This window comes from Lygodium microphyllum, chromosome 24 (genome assembly GCF_053477565.2).
Source record: "Lygodium microphyllum isolate KBCC chromosome 24, Lygodium_microphyllum_v1.1.10, whole genome shotgun sequence".
Classification (NCBI taxonomy): Eukaryota; Viridiplantae; Streptophyta; class Polypodiopsida; order Schizaeales; family Lygodiaceae; genus Lygodium; species Lygodium microphyllum.
Window position 1 is genome coordinate 122,380,843 of NC_141158.1, and position 21,752 is coordinate 122,402,594.

Here is a 21,752-nt window from a genome sequence, read left to right on the forward strand (position 1 = left end):
GAGTGCAGGTACAAACAGGGGCTTGTTGAAGTTGTAGAGTGGGTTCAAGGTTGATTTGGAGAAGAGCTCAGTGTGAACGCTTGCTAAGGAGGAAATTTAAAGATTGAAATTTGAAGCTTTAGAAAGCTTAATAGGCTTAAGCTTTGTTAAAAGCTTAAGAATTTTAAGAAAAATGAATCAAGATGGCGATATGTTGGCATCGGATTTGATAGCAGTGAATATGTGTCCTGCTGCCATGGATGTTCGAAATTGTGAGCTTAAGCTTTGCTTAAGCTTTTGTAAAGCTCTAAAGCTAATCTTAATGAATTTTTTACTCTCTGTTAACTTTGAAAAAAAAAAGAATTCCAAAGAAACTTCATAGGTGGTCCTCTGTTGCCAGAGAGTGGATCTCCCCCATGCCTTGTGTGAGCGCTTCACAAGGCATGTATTTAAAAATTTATTCATCTCAAAGCTAAAAAATAACCAAATTTACAATTAGAATGCTTTTAGCTTTTGTGTTTGCTTTTGTCCAAATAAGCAATTGGGTGGCCCAAAAGTCGAGCAGTGCCCAAATACAATGTCCAATAATAAAATATTTAAATCGAGCACCTTTGCGCATAAAAAATAATAAATATTTGTCAAGCGCTTCAATAAATAAGTGTGCCTAAATAAATATTAGCACCACGCCTTTAATGATAAGGTGCACACAAATAAAAAATGATAATTTCTTCTAGGTAATTTGAATACGTGCTATTACCTAGTGCTTCCCAATGCCACCGGTGCCTACTCTACACATCAACTGAAGCATTCACAATTGTTAGAAAATAATAAAATTAAACCCACAAAAGTGAATACCTAGCAGTCTTCAGCTATAAAATAAATAAATAGGTTGAAACTTTGTCCTAACCTTAATTTAATATGAGTGCACTCTAAGCTCATAAACGTCCATTAGTTTAAATATGTATTTTGCGAAATCACCTGCCATGGAATCACCCACGTGCACATTAAATTAATATGACACCTGAAAAGGACAGACGTCCTTGTCAACTTCTCGCACAAGGTTTCCACCTTGTATACGAGCCCCGACAAATAAATATAGCTTTAAGAAATCCACCGCAAAACCTCATGGAATCCACCGTGGAATAAAAAACTCACAGAATCCACCGTGGTCTCACGGAATCCATCGTGGAATATGCCTCTTTGCATCAACAAGCCAAGGCTAAACTTGAGAAGATGGAAGCTTTGATGTGTCAATGTAAGGAACCTATTTTCAAAGCACAAGATGTCATGAAGGGTTATGCGGATGAGCAAAGAAGACATTTAGATTTTGACGAAGGTGATTGGGTCTTTTTGAAGGTGCCAAAGTCTAGATATGCTTCGTTGAAAGAAGGTCATAACAAGCTAGCTCATAGGTTCTATGGCCATATCAAATTTTTAAGAGAGTTGGAGACCTTGCATACAAGCTTGAGTTTCCTTCTTTAATACACATCCATGATATCTTCCATGTTCTCAATTAAAGAAGTATGTGGGTTCAGCCATTCAAGTTTTGGAAGAGCTGCCCCCTATGATGTCTCATTATCTATGAACCTAAGAAAGTCATTTGGAAAGAGAGAAAGATTTTGAGAAATCAATCAATGTTATAATAACTTATTAAATAGCAAGGCCTACCTATGGAAGAGTCCACTTAGAAGCCATTAGCATACCTTGACTATTTTCCTTGGCTTTTACATGAAGACTGGTGAATTCTTGAACATGGTAGCTTGGTGTATTAAATTTTTGTCTTGTAAAATAAATTTTATGACTTGATCAAAATGTCACTTTTATTTTTAGAGGAGCTACTATATGGTGTCTACTCTCTAATGACACTTCATTTTTGAATTTGGATATGGATATCCAAAGTTATGGCACTTTTCCTTCTAACTATCTTGTTTGGATAAATACAATAGTCTGTAGTCATTTAGCTCCTTGTATTTCATTATTTCAAGGGGATCTTCTTCAAGATGTGGGCTTCATTTTCAACATGGATATACATCCTCCAAATCTCTTTTGTAAATTCTAATTCTAATTCTCTTTCAAATTCCAAGCTTTGAAGATGAAGCTTCTTTAGGCTTGGGCTAAAACATTGCTTCTTTCGAATTCTTCCTAGGTTTGTAATAAAGCATAGGTTTAGGAAAGAGAATAAAAGAATGGAAATGTAACATGTATACATGTTTTTTCTCATTAATCAGTTTGGAAGGCACTATGCAAGTTTTGCTTGAACAGATGCAAATTTTAACTCGAAATGCTTTGGATAAAGGCAAGAGACCTTTAGATGAGAGTTTACATGATGCATGTATCCTTGACACACAAGTTGTACATGACTCCTCCGTAGTTGTTCCTCCGTTGCCATAAGTTAATTTCAATGGAATGGTGGCACAAAGGACTGCAAATGCAGTGGAACAATGGCTCTCTAAATGGGAGAAGTGTTTTAAGCTATGCCATATTCATGAGGATGCTTTAAAGATACAACAAGCTACATATAATCTCATGGATGCCGCTCACCGTTGGTGGCAGAAAATTGAGCAGGATCATGCATAATTGAGCAGGATCATGTAGAGCCGTCTACATGGATTGCATTTAAGACATTGTTTTATAATAATTTTGTCCCTCCAGATGAGCAAACAAGGGCTCTAGATGCATGGTTCTTCATAGCTCAGAAGAGCTACTCTGTCCAGGAATATGTAGACAAGTATAGCGAGATTCTATTAAAGGTCCCTAAACATAATCCCGACTTTCTGCGAGTGCATAAATTTGTTCATGGGCTTAAAAGAAACCTTAAGGCCACTTGTCAAGAAGGAGAGATGTAAAACCTTGAATGAGGTAGTGGAGCTTGCATTGATCCTTGAAGATGGGAAGGCCCAGAGATTTCCTTGGACTAGAGGTGCACGCCCTGTCTTTACTCCTATAGTTGCATCTAGTGCTCCTTGTGTGAAGGACACTAGAGAGGTGCATATGATCAAGATTGTGTCAGGTACCAAGAGGAAGGTGTATGCTATGGTTGAGAGAGTGTACAATAAATCCATGCTCACTCCACAGTAAAGGGAGAAAGCAATGAGAGAAGGACCGTGTTACAAATGCCTGGGGCAGCATAAATTTAAGGCTTGTCCTAAGAAGGCAAGAGCCAGTGCTCAAATGCTGCTTAATCCAATGCAGGATGTGGATAAGGCGAGAGATGACCTAGATGAGTCACCTCTAGATGACTCTGGTGATCATGAACGGATCCTAGCTGTCACAGTAACAAAGAAAGTACCAACTGTGCAAGATGCATTGTTATCGCCTGAGGCACAAAAGGGGTACCAGTTTGTTGACACTCAACTCTTTGCAATGAAAGGCATAGTGGCAGGATGCCCTATGCATATTTTATTTGATACGGGCTCTTCACATAATGTTATTAGCTCTAATCTCATCAAGAAGTTGAAGCTCAAGACTACCCCTTTAGAATATAGTTATTCGATAGAGCTAGTTGATGGGATGGGTACAGAGACATGGGATCAGTTGTTGACCTCCCTATCTAGATCCAGTCCTATGAGGACATATTGGATTTTGAAATTACATGGCTTGCAAGATTTGACCTAGTGTTGAGCAAGCAGTGGCACGCAAAGAAGAGACCTATCATTGACTTCTCTTCTCATATTTATCAATTTGAGCACGAGGGCCGATGATTGGACGATTGTTGATTTGTAGAGAACCAGATCTCCAAGAAGCAAATATTCTCTCAATGACCAAGGTGCTCAAGTTTGATTGTAAGTCTCTTTACTTTTGTTATATTTTAAATATTTCTAAATGTGTGTCAAAGGATGACACAGATAAATGTGGAAGTTCCACAAGTATCCCTTTGGCCTTATCAAGTAAAATAAGAGCCCAATTTTTTGATGTATTTAAATCTGAACTACCTCTTAGTTTACCTCCTCGTAAGAACGTGGAGCATAGGATTGAGCTCGTCCCAGGAGCTAATCCCCCCCATTCAGGATGAGTCTGCAAGAGGAGAATGAAGTTCATAAGGTGGTGGATGAGTACTTAAGCAAAGGATTGATTAGACCTAGCTTTTCACCCTTTGCAGACCCTGTTTTACTTGTAAAAAAGAAAGATGGTTCTTTTTCGAATGTGTAGACTATAGGGCTTTAAATAAAATAACTATCAAGCATAGATATCCTATGCCTCGTATTGATGATCTCTTGGATGCTCTAGGTGGTGCTTCTATCTTTAGTAAGATTGATTTAAAAAGTGGTTATCATCAGATTAGAGTAAGAGATGAATATATTTTTAAAATTGCTTTTAGAACAAGATTTGGTCAATATGAATATTTAATTATGCCTTTTGATTTAACAAATGCTTCTGCTACTTTTATGATGTTAATGAATGATTTACTAAGACCATACATGGGCAAGTTCATTGTAGATTTTATTGACGACGTGCTTGTGTATAGTAAGAGTATCCATGAAAATGAGTCACTTTTGGTGACAGTCTTTGAAACTTTGCGGGAAGCAAAACTCTATGCTAACCCAGACAAGACGATTCTATGTTTAACAGAGATAGAGTATTTAGGTCATATTGTATCTGCCAATGGGATCAAGATGGACCCCAAGAAGGTTGTTGTGATACTTAGCTAGTCAACACCCCAAAATGAAACAGCTCTTCGTTCCTTTTTGGGATTGTCAAGATTCTATAGGAGATTTATATACGCATACTTGTATATAGCTACTCCTATGACAAATTTGTTGCAAGCTATGGTGCCCTATGTGTGGACATCGGTGCAACAAGAAAGTTTTGAAGCTATGAAACAAGCATTTTCTACTGTCCCTATTCTCAAGATAGTTCATCTTGAGAAACCATTTCTTTTAGAAACAGATGCAAGTAGCATCGTGATAGGTGCAATCCTTAGCCAAGAAGGCAAGCCTGTAGCTTTTAAAAGCAAGAAGCTTTCCCCAAGCCAACAGAATTGGCCAATTCATGAACAAGAGCTTTATGCTATTGTTCATTGCCTTAAAGTTTGGCGGCACTATTTATATGGTGTAGATTTTAAAGTTTATACAAATTACCATGCCCTTAAGTATTTTTGTAGTCAACCAGATCTTTGAGGGCGCCAAGCTCGATGGGCTGAAATGATGCAAGAATTTCATATAAAAAATCTATACAAGAAGGGTAAGGATATGTTCTTGCTGATGCATTATCTTGTATAATGTATCAAATGAGCTTTAGAATTTTAGAAAGCTCATTGCTTCAAGAAATAAAGGAAGCACAGTTAGAGGACTCTTATATGGCAAAAATTTATCAGGCCATAGAATGAGACTCTTTGATTAGGGATGGACCAGATATTTCTGTTTCATTACCTACTATTATTTCTGATAAGGCAAGTTTATTTAAGAACCTTTCAATTGAGAATGGGTTTCTTAAACGAAAAGGCAAGATCCGTGTTCCTAGTGCATGGGAACTATGAAAGAAAGTTTTGTTTGATAACCATGATGTGCCTTGTGCATGACATCCTGGTATTGTTAAAACCATACAGCTTGTTAGAAGGACATTTTGGTGGCCAAAGGTGGCCAAGGATGTTTGCCAAGATGTCCAACAATGCTTTCAATGTCAAGCTAATAAAATAGAAAGGGTGAAGCCACTAGGTCTGATAATGCCATTACAAAATCCAGAATCTAATTGGAAAAGTATTTCCATGAATTTCATTGTTGACTTACCTAGAACCCAGAGACAAAAAGACACTATCCTAGTGATAGTGGATCGCTTTAGTAAAATGGCTCATTTTATAGCCATTCGTGAAAGTGTGGAAGCTGCATAAGTCACAGATTGTTTATTGATCATGTGCTTAGGTTGCATGGTCTACCTATGTCCATTGAGTCTGATAGGGATGTCATGTTTACTGGTCATTTTTTGGCATCATGTCTTTGGTCGTTTAAATGTGTCTTTAAACATGTCAAGTGGTGATCACCAAGAAATAGATGGTGGTCAAATAGAAAGAGTCAATCAAATACTAGAAGACATGCTGAGAGCATATGTATTTGATAAACAAACAGATTGTGATACGTATTTGTCTTTGTTAGAATTTGTGTATAACAACAGACCTCATAAGGTGATAGGTTTGTCTCCTTTTGAAATAAATTGTGGAATGAATCTAAGTTTTCCTAGTATAGTAAGGTTAGATGAGAAATGCCCAGATGCAGCAGAATTTCTTACTGACATACATGCTAATATTAAAATTGCTCAAGCCAAGTTACAGCAAGCTACTGATAGGGCTAAGCATTTTGCAGATAAGAAAATATCAAGTAGGATCTTTGAATTAGGAGAAAAAGTTTTTCTCCAAGTACCAGCCAAGTCGTCTAGTTTATCGATTGGAAAATGTCCAAAGTTATCTCCAAGATATTGTGGACCACATGGAAAATTATTTTGAAGCTAAGTGATGTAGCTTACCGATTGGAACTTCCTCGTGGATGCCGTGTTCATCTAGTGTTTTATGTTAGCAAATTAAGAAAGTATATCTCATGTGATGATAATCTAACTGATGGTATGGTACCTTTGCAAGAACAGGATTCAGTTGTTGACCATGGACCAGACAAGATACTAGATTGGAGAGAGAAACAGTTGCGTAATCGTGTTCTCCACGAATATCTAGTTGCCTGGAAGGGTCTACCAGTTATTGATGCTACATGGGAATCAGAAGCTCTGATTCGATGACACTTCCCATCACTAATCATTGAGGACAATGATTTTTTGAAAGGGGGAGAGAATGTTAGACATAATAACCTTCAGCCGGGCAAGTAGCCCAAGATGGCCATTAATTAGTGTGTCCCAGACAAGGGAAAGAAGTGCTAAGGTCCGAAGCTTAGGGGATACCCTTAGATTTCTTGCTAAATTGGGCAGGACTTGTCTATTTGGGAACACTCATCGGGTGCACCATGAAAACAAGCCCTAGAGATCCAATTAGAAGGTGGGAAGAGGGTATATGTGGTTGGGAGGTGAGTAAGACACACAAGAAATTTTCTTTGCTCTCTCACACAGGTGGGGAGACAGGTGGTTGTCTTGTAATTTAGGAGTGCAGTCCTTAAATTCCTAACAATACAAGTGGTTGTCCTACAATTCAAGAGTGCAGTCCTGACATTCATGAAAAAATCTAACTTGAAAATTCAAAGCTGAAATAATCTCTCAAACTTTGAGCTCTAAAGATCATGCAAAGCTGCTCAAAACATCACCATAATGTTCTTGCATACAAACATATCAAATTTCCTGACAATGAGGTATGTTATCCTGAATATGCAAGAAATTGTCCTAGATGTACAACAATAGACTTGTAGGGGTGATAATCAAAATGGTGTGAAAATTCATCTTCAAAGTTCTCTTAAAGAAGAGAAAATTTGAGGAGAGCAAGTGTTGGAATGCAATCTTCATTGTCATCCTCCTCCTCAAAATGGCAGAGCAAAAGGCAGGATGGAGCTAGGGAGCAGGCACCCATGGCTAGCTTGGAATGGGGGCTTTCCATGATGAGATCCTGCCCCCCCCCCCCCCCCCCCCCCACCCACCCCCCCATTCTTCGAAGCATTGCTTGTGGAGACTCCCATGCAGCTGATGCATCAGTGGGAGGAGTTGCTACTTGGGGAAATGGGCAAATAGGGCAGCTTGGCCATGGAGATTACATGAACTTGAGCAAACCAACAATCGTAAGAGATGATTACACACTTTACACATGTGGTAGTGAAGGATTTGGATAGCTTGGCCATGGAAATTGTGAGCCCCTTAATGCTCCAAGAAAAGTGGAGTCACTTTGTTTTTTAAGTGTTTCTCTTGCGGCTTGTGGTATGTGACACATATTGGTTTTAATTAGATCAGGACACCCAGCAGTGTACGCATTTGAGTCATACAGGCATGGACAATTAGGCATTGATTTGTCTATATTGACCTTACAGAAGGCAAAAGGATGTTGCATTCCATAAAACGTTGTGACCCTGAATGAGCATAGGATAGCTTCCATTTATGCCAATGGTGACCACAATGTAGCTTTAAGTGACTCTGGTGTTCTTTATTTGTGGGGAAGGATTTTCAATGGCCTTCAAGACATAACACTTTTGTCAATGGTTTCAAAGGAAGTTAAATTATATCAGGTGGCACTTGACTGAAATCATGTGCTAGTAGTAACAAATAGTGGAGAACTGCTTAAGATGGATGCACATGGGATAGATTTGTGAACAATATTGTGAATCAAGAGACTTCAAACAAGGAACTTGCAACTTCTTCTACCAGTGAAAGCCCATGGCACCATAGCCATGTAGAGTCTTTGAGAAGTACATGCCAATTGCACGAGAGAGATAAGGGTGTGAGAAGTTGTGGACAATCTTCAGTACACCTTCACTTATATGAGCCTCTGGAGACCTAAAAACATTAGTCAAACATAGGAGGCATCTTGAAGCATGCTTAAATTGGGACTTTCTTGGATCATTTGAAGTTGAAGAAAGGTCATATTTGTGAGAGGTATCTACATCAATCACACTCTTCACATACAAACACAAGAGGTTCTTTCAATAATATTTAATCTCTCCCTTTTGAATCCTATTGCTGAGCTAATCTAATTGATGGAAGAGGGATTAAAATGATTAAGAATTCCAATCATGTTCTCAAATGCATTTCATGAAAAATCCATAGAGCTACCTTAGTGATTAATCACTGCTTGATCACTTTCATTCACTAAAACAATCACTCTCAATGCCTTTGATTCTCATCCATTTTGCCCTAACATTGTCATTTAATTGTTTGCCTCTTGTTTCATTGCCATGAATGAAAATTTTGCCCAATGGTAAGTGAAATAAAAATTGTAAAGCAGTGAGTCACTGCTACATGTATTCCTTACCTATCCCCATTTTATTTTCAGCCCAATTCCATTCAAGTTCTTGCATATCATGAAATGGCAATCAAATTCCTTTCAATACATGCATTTCATGTTGTTTCCTAAGACTAGCATTGAGCTACCATGTCTATACCCATGAGGAAAAGTGGATGCCGGGTGAGTTGGTAGGACAAAAATAAGGTGACCCTCCCCTACTGATGAGGACCCTAAAGGGGAGCACAACCCAGCTTGAGAGGGAAATTTTCACACCCCTCAAGTCTCAGATCCCACACATAAAGTTTAGGTGCATGTACCATTTCAAAGGTATAAGAAATCAGCCTCCTACAGCATGGTGTATTTGGCACTGGTTACATGATGTAATTGCAAATGTATGACAATATAATGCAATGTAATTGGCAAATTGGGATAGAGCTATGTTGAGCAATATGTATGTTAGTTGTGGCATTTGTACTTTGGGTTAGCATTAAAGAGTTGGGACATGGTATGAAAATAAGGTCTCATTGATTGGATCCCTATCTTGCAGTCTATAGTGGGATCATTCAAACATTTTGATTCTTGTAGAGGTAATTCTCAATTTTGCAGTTGTATGGAGTTCCTTTGCAGGTCTACATAGTTGGTACATGCATGAAATTGATGGTACAAGTCATTAAATGACAAAAAATAGAGCATTCATAGGTTGCAAGAAATTCTAGACAGCTACATTAAATTGCTTACAGAATTTTCTGTACTCAACCATTTTCAATACTTGATAGCTCATTTGAAAGGGGACATCCTAAGCTTTAAATATAGCCAAAAAAATTAGTCATTTGGATCACTAGAGCTCAATATATTTGAGTTTTTCTTCTGATGTACATCCAGGACAAGACGTCACCTATGACTAAAAATAAAAGAAAGGACCCCATTATGGACACTATCATTGAAGGTTTAAGGGACTATTAGCTGGATAGAGAGTGTGAAGATTCACAAGAGGCTATTTACCATGAGGACCATGATAATGAGGAGATAGAGATTAGTTCAACACATGCTACAGTAAATGATCAAGTGAATGGGGTTGGCACTACTCACGTCTCTACTGATTCTAACAATTTTCATCAACTCTACAATGACATGAAGGACATGAAGTTGGGCGTTGACAAGCTTGTGGCTCTCTTGAGTGAGAGGATATTACCTATAGAAGTTTCCAATGTCTCAATTCCTTCCACTTGTGAGAACTATGGTCAGTAATGTCATGATACTTCTGTGAATGAGTATGTATCTCATGGCAACTCATCATATGAACCATATGGCACTTCTCCCTCATATGAGCAACATTTTGACAGATGTCTTGAACTAAATGGATGCTATACTTCATGTCATGATGATCAAAATGGGTATCATTCAAACCATTTTGGTCAACAACAAGAAGATGTTTCTTATGATAGATTTGATCAAGAATATCATGCATGTATTCCTTACCAAGGCAATGACTATCATGGCTACTTTGAGCAAGGATAGAATGCTTGTGAAGATTCTTTTGTTTATGATTAGCATGTACATACATTTGGATAGTAGCATGATGTATTTGATCAGCTTTCTCATCATGATTATCATGTTTCTCCTTCAAGGTTTTATCCACATGACTTTGGACAGCATGCCTATAAAGATGCATATGGTAATGTCTATGAGAATGTCAGCCATCATGATCAGCATGACATGGATGAATGTAGTAGTTATGATCATTTTTATGGACAACATTATGCGAATGAGAGCTATGACACTTCTATCAGCCCAACCATATGGGTTATGTACTACATGAGCCACCTAAAGCATTAGAAGTTGAAGATTTCTATGAAGAAGAGCAAGTACATGCAGATGTGGATAGCATAGATGGTAATGACGATAGTGAAGAAGAGCAAATGGAGAACAATGCTGAAGAATATGAGGACAATGAGGAAGACCTTCATGAGAACCTCACTAAGGACAACATGCAACATAAGGAGGACTTTCATGAAATCTCTATTCTTCAAGAGGGACATGATTATGAAAATTTTGGTTCCCATGGTGATTCTATTGATGATCCATATCAGGCCATAGGTGATTGGGATATGTACATGTTGGGTAATAAAGATCCTTTACATCCATTTGACCATGATGACTATGAGGAATATTATGAGAATGTTCATTACCTTTTTTATTTGGGGGATCATTGGGATGGTTCTTCTCTCCCATTTGACCCAGGCATAGTCATTGACAATTTTGGCAGTTTTTTTCATGATGATGATCACTTTGATGGATTCCCATTTGATCCAGGAGGATTGCTATGGAAGAATGGCTGGAATTTTTGGTCCCTTGACGTGCAAATATGATTGACAGCTTTTCTTCATTGATTTTTATTTGGTTTATGGGAGAAACAGTTGAAGAAGTATGAGTTCGCTACTTAATATAGCTTATTGTATTAAATTCCTGTCATAAAAATAAATGGTCTGACATCATCAAAGTCAAGATTTTATGCTTGGATGTGATGCTCCTAGGTGTATTCTTCAAAATGACACCTCATATGTCTGATTCAAAGCTATATTTCAAAAGTTATGACTCTTTTACTATGACAACCCTTTCTTGGATAGTATGAGCAGCATGAAGACATTCATGAACTTCTTGGACTATGGATTCTTCTTCAACTTGTGCCTTTGAACTTTTATGCTACATCCATTGTAGTATCTTCCCATTTTCAGCTTTGAGGACAAAGGTAATTGAAGCAGGGAGGGTTTGTAATGAAGTAAATAAGGCTTTATAATAAGATTAGAGGACTAGTGCTTAGCGTTTGCTATAAATAGGTAGCCCTAGCCAAAGTTAAGGGCCTTTTTGACATTTACACTTTTTTTTTCCTTAGAGATTTCTTGTTCTTCACCATCTTGGGGTAAGTACCAAGTTTTGTTTCTTGTATCTTAATTTCAACTTCCATGGCTACGTTGTGCTATGGTATAATGAAAGTTGTCTATGGCATGGCCATGATTGAAGCATTTTCATGTTAGTCCTGTTATTTTCTTAGTTCGGTTCATTAGTTTTCTATTAATTTTCATGGTAGAATAGAACTTCTTTATAGAATAAGTCTATGTATAATTGATAGAGCTTGATACTCAACACTCCCCCTCAAGCTCAAGAAATTATATTTACCTAGTGACTTGTTTGTAAAGATATCAACTACTTGGTCTTCAATTTTGACATGTAGGAGATCTATCTTCCTTACAAGTACCATCTCTCGTATGAAATGATAACATACCTTGATGTGTTTTATTCTAGCATGATACATAAGATTCATAGCTAGAAGTATACTACTCATATTGTCACAAAGTAATGTGACCAGAGGATCTATTTTCATATCCAAAATTGTCAATAACTTCAGCAACAACCAAGCAATCTTGGAGGCTGCTAATGATGTAGCACCTGTATACTCTAGCTTAGTACTAGAGAGTGCAATTGCTGGTTACGTGTCTTGCTACTCTAACTGATCATACCACTATCAAGGTTGAAAATATATCCACTATTGGACTTTCTATCATATGGATAAACTACCCATTCTACATCATTATACCCCATGAGCTTTAAGTGCTTTTCATTCTCATAGAAGATTCCATTGTCTATTGTAGCCTTGGCATAGCATATAATTGTTTTCACTGCATCCAAGTGAGGTTTTCTAGGCTTCTGCATGAGCTAATTGTGATAATTTTGAACTCAGTAGCTGAGGTCAAGCCTAGTAATGGTAATGTGGATGAGGCTTTCTACCATCTTCTTGTACATAGTAATATGTAAAATTTCAACTCCAATGTTAACATCTAACTTAGTATTATGATCTAGTGGAGTATCCAAAGGTTTGTAGTTTGTCATACCATATTCGCTTAGCATCTCAAGTGCATATTATCTTTGCATCAATCAAAGTCCACGAGCTGAATTCATAACCTCAATGCCTAAAAACAACTTCAACTCTCCCAAATCCTTCATATCAAATTTAGTTTTCAGCATGGCCATAACATCCTATACCTTAGTGTTATCATCCCCTATAATGATTAGATAATCTACATAGATGACTAGTATCACAAGACCTACCTTTGTTTTCTTAGTAAAGAGACTATGATCAACTTTTGCTAACCTAGGTTTATACCTTTCTATGGTGCCATTAGACTTGCGCTAACCTTATAGACCCATTTATGGCTTATTGACTTTTTACCATGCACTGCTACAAATTCCCAAGTTTGATTTTTAGCTAGTATATTCATCTCCTCGTCCATTGCCTTTACCAATTTTTATCCATGACAACTTCATTAAACATAGCATTCTCTTTATGTTCCATGACTTTTGTCATATATGCATAATGCATTGCTGAAAATCCACTATATGTAAGCATGTCAATGAGGTATCTCAGCCTCTGTGACCTTCTCAATTGAGATGCACTACTTGATTCCCCTCTTTAATGAGGCGGTACATATCTATTCTACCTAATTCCAAGAGTATAAACAAATGGTTTTACAAGTTCACTATCCAAGTTGTAAACTAAATCATATCTAGAAATCAACATTCTAGGAGCATCATCAATAACTTTCTCTTTGCCTTTGCCTTTTGCTCGAGCTTTTGCTTTGTTTCTCCCCCTCATTGACATAGCATTGTTAGTGGATAGTGATGCATGATTGTGTAACTTGCCAATCTGAGGAGAAACACTCAGAGATATATCACCTAATGGTACAAACATAGTAGTACAATGCTGTAGATACATGATCTGAAGACTGATAATTGGGAATAGTAGCAGATGAACCATACCATAAGGCCAACTCATCAAAGATAATATCTTTACTGATCAAAGTTTTCTGTGTAGACAGATCAAAGAATTCCACTCTTGAGTATAGCCAATAAAAACACACTTTTATGCCTTAGGATCCAACTTTTCCTCTTCTCATTTGGAAAGTATATATATGCAATGTAGCCAAAGACTTTGAGATGGCCGATGTCTAGCTTATGACCATACAATTTCTGATAAGGTGTCATGTCATGAGTCCCTACTATAGGAGTACGATTCGATATATACATAGCTATCATTACAACTTCAACCCAATAATAGAGTGACATGTTCTTCTCATTGAGCATAGCTCTAGTAGTAGTCTCCATAAGAATCCAATTTTTCCTTTCTACCACTCCATTTAGTTGTGGAGTTGCTACCTGTGAATGCCACTCTTTGCCAATAATATATCAGACTCATTAGAGACATACTTAGCTCCACTATTAGATCTCAAAAAAGAGATAGAACAGTTGAATCCCTTCTTAACCCATCACTTATGATATCTACTATACCTACTAAAATCATCAATAAATGTGATATAATATCAGGATTCAACAACAAAAGCATTATGGAATGGTCCCAAACATTTGAATTAACCAACTCTAGTGGTCTAAAATTGTTTTGAAAATGTTTCATGAACAAAAATTGAGATTGCTTGCCAATTGACATGCATCACAAACATTACCTAAATTTGAGTAGGAAAACTTTGACAAGCCAATTTCTTCCTTTGCACAGTATGTAGTCTTTGGACATTGACATGTCCAATGCGCTTATGCCAAATCTCAAGATCTCAAACTGTACCTTGTCCAAGTGCAAACATAGTTGATTTTAGCTGGGGAATACTAGTATCTAGGGTGAACATATGACCATGTATCTTGCCTCTAATTGTCAACTTACAATAATTTCCAAACTCCTCAATAAAATAGCCATGTTGATTGAATCAAACTTGCAAATTCTGCTCTACCATTTTCCACCATTTGCCTAGCTGATAGGAGATTCTTAGTAATGGAAGGAACATGTAGGGCATCATGCAAATTCTTCTTTTGACCATCATGTATAACCAAAGAAAGTACACTTTTATGCTCAATATTATGATGCATATAATCACTTGTATAAGTATAACCATGATTGTTAGGAATCATCTCAATAAACCATTCTCCATGTAGACTCATGTGATTGGAAGCCCTTGAGTCAATGTACATACATAATCTAATTTATAGTCCTTAGTGGCATTGTTTTGAACATAGGTCATAACGAACAATTTGTCAACACTATCATCATCAACATGGCTAGATGAAGGATAATGACCCTGTTGCTTACCTCTAGTTTTTTGATTCGCTTATTTCTTCTAGCAATCCTTAGTAATATGCCCAAGTTTACCATAGTAGTGATAGTCCTTGTCCTTATTGGACTACTCATTCATATTTTGAGATTGCCATGAACCTTTGCCTCTAGAGTTGGATCTCCCCCTTGCTCAGAAATATCCACCACATCTAGTATTGTGCACATGCTGATTATTCAGATTCTAATATGCAATGTTATTAGTCCCTTGACCATGAGAGGATCCTTTACCATGGCTACCATGGCCTCTTTGATTTGAATAAAATACTCCATCTTTGCCCTTTGAGCTATTCGAGTTAGTAGCTAATCTAAGCTTGACTTCTTTATGAACAATCAATGGCACCAACTCATTGAAATTAGGCATCTCCTGCCACAATGATACAAATGTATTAAATGACTTATACTCAAGTCTAAGACCATTTAGAGTGACTACAACCAAGTCTTCATCCTCTACTTTAGCTCCAATTGAAGCTAGCAGATCAACAGCAATGGTCTTGATCTCAATGGCATAGTCCTGTATTGACCATCTTTTTAGTCCATAGTATTAAACTTTAGTTTCAATTGAATTTTTTGTGCACTAGTAGTAGTGCCATAGTAGTGCATCAAGATGTCTGATGCATATCTTTCAATGATTTGCAATTCATGATCTGCATGACCATTGCATCTAAAATACATAGCGAGAGCCAATGCAAGACTTTGTAGGCTCATTCAAGCCAAGCAAGATGTGCTCTTTATTTTGCTGCTTAGCAGTGGGATTTATTTCTAGAAGCTTTGGTTCACGGTCTCATCTCCTATAAAAAGATCCCAATATCATTTCCCAATCAAGAAGTCCTCCATGCAAAATTTTCATATTGCATAGTTGTTGTTGTCCAACCAAGTTACCACCAACAATTTGAGTGATATTGTTAGACCCTCTTGCATTTTCCATGTTTGTAACTATAAGTATTTACTACAATATCCAAGTTGTTTGAGCTATTGATGCATGAATCTTTACACATTAAGATGTATCTTTATTGACAGAATGCTTGCATAGCATTCAAATAACACGTGCACATTAACTAGCTACTCTACATCCAACTCAATTAGATCGCAATAATTAATGACATACATCAGTACTTCGTTCACAAAGTCCCCAAAAATTTACTCAAGTAGCATAGGCATGCACCTTGCCAGACATGACAGTTTTAATCCTATAGTGAAAATAGTAATGTATGGACAATAAGCAAGGTATTTCAACTCAACAACTTCTCAAAACATCTCCCATATCATCTAGGAGTCAACCATATACCATACAAGCATCATTGATTGCATGTACATCAAGTAGCAATGAAGAAGAGTCTTTACATAAGTAGTAATAACCAACCTACAGACTTGATGTTTCAAGATTTATAGTTTTCAAACTCCATAGTATATCAAAGGTAGTAAGACACCAAGAAGGCCAAGCATCTCTCACAAATGTTTTACCCAAAGACATAGGCTACCCATATAGGCTATTTTTAAAGCCAAGATATTCACCCAACATGCAACAATTTTAAAGTCCAAAAGGACCTTTTGCGTGATGATAAGGATGAAAGAGGCTTCCATCTTTGCTACTTTTGAGATCATCTTTCACATTCGATGATTGATATGATACCTGCGAGAATATATGTTAGTGATTAACCATGTTGAGTTGCATATGAATCACTCATAGTTGTTCATGGGGTGGCATCTTATAATTTGTATCCATGACATTGAGACAAGATGAACTAGTTAAAAGTTAAATGCAGATGCCAACTTCACTACTACATCAACAAGGTTTGATACCTCTCTTGAATTGTAGTAGCTACAATCCCGCTACTTAGGGATTACTTCCTCCTCCTCCTCCTTCCCTTTAGGTCTTTGTCAGCCCACCTTTTATAGCTACAAAATGTCCTCAACCACAAAAAATGAAGATGATCCTTACTCTCTAAAGTCACTTTAGATCACTTCTTTAGTTGAAGGAGGACGCCTTTCATAAGATGTATGGGGAGCATGAGATAATGAATATTCTTTTTTCTTTTCTCAACATGGCCTTCTATCTTGGACTTTAGTAGGTTGTGCCTAACTTGCTTCAGGCCTTAGAAGCAAATGAACCCTCCTTGATATAGTAGTCAATCAATTACAAATTGTGCCCCTCACTTTGATTATTATCTTGTTGCTCCACTAAAAAAATGGCCTCAAGATTCGATACCATATTGAAAGAGAAGGAGAGAAAATGACATAGTATAGAACCACCAGCTAAGAGGGCAAAGAACCCTCATTATCTTCCTTATTCCATATCATTCAAAGTAGGAATACTCTTATCTAGTCACATACAACAAATAGAGATATAGGTCATGGCTGACCATACTAGTTATGGTTAAATCTTAGTATACTCTGTAGTGCTTGATTGTCAATAAAATGGACCATCTACTTGCACATCCAAATCACCCAATGAATTCTATAGCCATACCACCTCACATGCTATGATAGAAACACCTTTTTACTTAGCCTCTGTAATCGATAAAGCAACTATCGATTACTTTTTCTTACTCCATATGACTACTGCACTACCAAGGGAAAACATGAATTCACTAGTAGATCTTCTATCAAATATGCTACCAGCCTAATTTTCATATGTGCATCTAAACACATGTATATCCTAAACTAACTTATACAAAATTTCAAAATATAAAGTAAACTTCACATGCCTCAATATGCATCTAACTGCATCCAAATGAGGCTTTCTAGGCATCTACATGAACTAACTGACAAGGCCAACTGTCCTTGCGATAGTCATGTAAATCAAACTCTCTACTGTTCTCCCGAATATAGTGGGATCTCCTATCTCATCCCTAACATTAGCACTCAACTTCAAATTTTCTACAATGGCACTAGAGAGGCTTATACATTGTTACACCATACTTGGACAACATATCCAAGCCCTATTGCCTATAGGATAGCCATATATTGTTATCACACTTGATCACCTCAATACTAATAAAGTACCTTAGCTTAACCAAATCCTTCATCTCAAACTTCTTCTTCAAAAAATCCTTAACTTTAGTAATTCCACTATCGCTATCACTTGTAATAATCAAGTCATCCACATATATGACTATGATGGCCAAATCTATATCTCTATTTCTCAAATAAATTGAGTGATCAGCATCAAAAACATAAAATCCAATGTTGACAAGATACTCCTTGATCTTGTTTGACCATGCTCTAGGTGCTTGCTTCAGCGGATCCCCCGACCCACCCCCCCACCATAGAGTGACTTCCTTAACCTACACACATGTAGGATGCTCTAAATCCTCATAACCTAATGGCTACTCCATATACACCTCTTCTTGCAATTCACCATGTAAAAAGGCATTCTTTACATCCTTTTTTTTTTTTGCAAACTCCAATCTTTGGCTACTGCCAAATCAATTACATATCTAACAATTGCCATCCTAGAAACTGGACTAAATATCTCTTCATAATCTATGCCATATGTTTAAGTATAGCATTTTCCAACCAACCTAGCCTAGAATCATATGTATTATGCTTAACTTTTTAGACCCACTTACAACCAATAGCTTTCTTGCCCTTAGATAATGGTACTAGATCTCAAGTCTTGTTGGACTCTAATGTAGCCATCTCCTTATCCATTGTTGCATTCCAATGAGAATGACCAAAAACATCATCAAAACAAGTGGGATCGACATTCTCAACCACCTTTACTATATAAGCATAGTGATGAGTTTCATAACCTTCAAAATCAAATATTTTAATAGGGTATCAAACCCTACTAAACCCATGTACCACCATATCATTCAATGGAGTCTTTACATTATCGTGTGCTCTCTATATCCTTGGTGTCCCAGTTGAAGGAATACCTAGTTCATCATCCAAACTCTCTAAACTAGTGGAATCCCCATCAAACCCCAAATGACTAGCAGATGCATCATTACTATTTTACACTTTCTTCTTTCCTTTTTCTTTACCTGCAGCACTAGGAGATGCACCTGAAGATGTGGAACTACTCCTTAGTTTTCCAAATCAAGGACTAACAATAGGTCTAGTATCACATGATGTTTTTGGTCCACTAAGGCTTTGTAATTCTTGTTTTCTTTCTATACATGACTATCATGATTATCATTATCATCAAATGCATCACCACTAGATGCACACTAGCTACTCATCTCATCAAAAATAGCATTTGTACTCAATCTAAACTCACATATGATAGGGTTCTAATAGCAATACCCTTTTTTCTCTAAAGAATATTAAATGAAAATACATTTTTCAACCTTTGCATTGGGATTTTTTTTGCAACTTATGTAGCATATGAACATATGCAATACAACCAAACACTTTCAAGTGTGACACGTTGGGCTTCTTACTTGTAAAGATTCTTCAAGGGTCATCCCATGAATTGTAGTTTTGGGAGTTCTATTCATAGTATAGATAATAGCAAGAATAGCCTATGTAACCTCTGCAATATGCCCATTTTTTTCTTTCTACAATCCCATTTTGCTATGGGGTATACTTGCAAGTAGAGTATCTCTTTATCCCACGAGACTGCAAGAAGTCCTTGAACTTATTAGGGAGTTACTCTCCCTCTCCATCTAACCTCAAGCACTTAACTTTCAAGTATGTTTCTACTTCAATATTAGCCTTGAAAATTTTGAAGTGCTTAAATGCATCACTCTCTTCCTTCATGAAATACACCCATAGCTTTCTTAAACAATAATCAATAAACGTGACAATATATTTATTGACATCAAGAGATATGTTCTATGTAGGTCCCCAAATATCTATAGACTTAGCATCAAGTATATTCCTGCTCACATCTCTATCATGTGAAAAAGGTCGTCTTACGCTTGCTTACCAAACTGATATGTTTCACACACTTTATGGAATTTGACAACTCTAAAAGAAGGAAACCATGTAACTAACTATTTGGATTAAATTAATTTTAGCCAGGCTTTGCAAATTTGCATGTTTAATTCGTGTGTGCCATGTTTCAATATCTTCAACCACTCCTTTGCCTTTAGCATATATACAAAGTATTCATAGTAGGAATTCGAGCATCTACTCCATTTCCTTTTGTAAACCAACCTACACTTATCATTAAAATCTTCTACAAAATAACCTTTTGTATTAAATCGAACTTGTATCTCTTGCTCTACTATCTTACTAATAAACACCAAATTATTTGTGATTGATGGTATATGTAATACATTTGACAGAAACTTTGTCTAACCATCATGCAAGGACAATGAAACTTTTTCAATGTGTGAAATTGGGTTGCATAAATCATCACCCATATACACATAATTTGGATTTCATAAATCTTGCATTATTCCAAACCATTCAACATGACTAGTCATATGATTAGATGCACTTGAATCAATATACTATGTATCATTATGTATCCCCTTTCTTCTAGTAGCATTCATCATATGTTGCGTAATAAATAAACACTCATTTTTGTTTTTATTTTGTCATGAAGACAATTGATAGTTTTCTTGCTACAATTTATGACTGTTGATATCATTCTTCTTAGCATAACAATGGACTACAATATGATCTATTTTTCCACAATAATGAGAAACAATAGTGAAATGACTAGAATCTCTATTTTGCCATCCACCTCTTCCTCTACAGCTCCCATTGTCTCTAAAGTTGCCATGGCCTCTGTAACATATTGTCTAGGCACATTTTTAGTGGTTCATCGAGAGACGAATCTAAGCGATGCCACCCGGCACTCCCATGGAATGTTATGGGGTTTGTTGCCTAGTTTCTCGAGTCTGCCTCGCAATGGAACGTTTGCAGTCAAAACCCATTGGGATTGACTTGAAATTTGGGTTCATACTGGTCAAGGTCTCTTGATAGCATTCTAGCATTGGGTCCTGGACATCGGGTCCTAGACATCCTAATTTACGCAGAGATAGCCAAGACGAAGTAGATCCATGCCACACTTGGTTCAAAAAGAATGGGAAGCGAGAGGGATGCACTACTCGACCTCTCTACCCATAGGGCATAGTCCCGTTCACGTCCCCTAAAATGACATGAATCAGGATTCTAACCTAACAATTCCTAAGGGTCAGAACCTTATGAGAAGCCTCCTAGTTCTCTAGGACCACCCTATTGTGGGACAGACCTGTTATAGTGATTCCACCCACCCGCTTCCCTTAGTAGTCGTTATTTAGTTATGTAATTAGGTCCTATCACATTTATGTGTGACATTCAAAATCAACTTCCTTAATTAAGCCTTTTAGGGAACAGGGTTCATTCCCGTAATTTATAGCACAAACACGAATACAGAGCAAGCAATCCTTTGACGAACAAGTTCCTTAACTTATCTTCATGTTAATCTTTATCTCCTGCCCATACAGAAGAAATTATATATCCCTTCTGCCCTGCAAAAGTACCTGGTCCAAATCACATGGCACCATAATTTTAAAAGGGAAGTGGAACCCAGGAGGAAGAAGCTTGGCGGTGAGAGTTATGGTGGATGGAGAGCAAGAGCCAAGAGAGAGAGAGAGAGAGACTCAAAAGTGGGAACTCCAACAACCACAATGTGTGGCCGGGCCTTCCTTTATTCAAACTGTCACTAAAAGAATAAAGAATAAGTGACTGTGATGGGCACCCGCCACCTGCATTGTGTAGTGGCGGGTACTGTTAGTGCAATAATACATGGGCAGCTAGGTGGAGGTGCCTTTACCCCCAACAACTTCCCACCTAAAGGCGAAT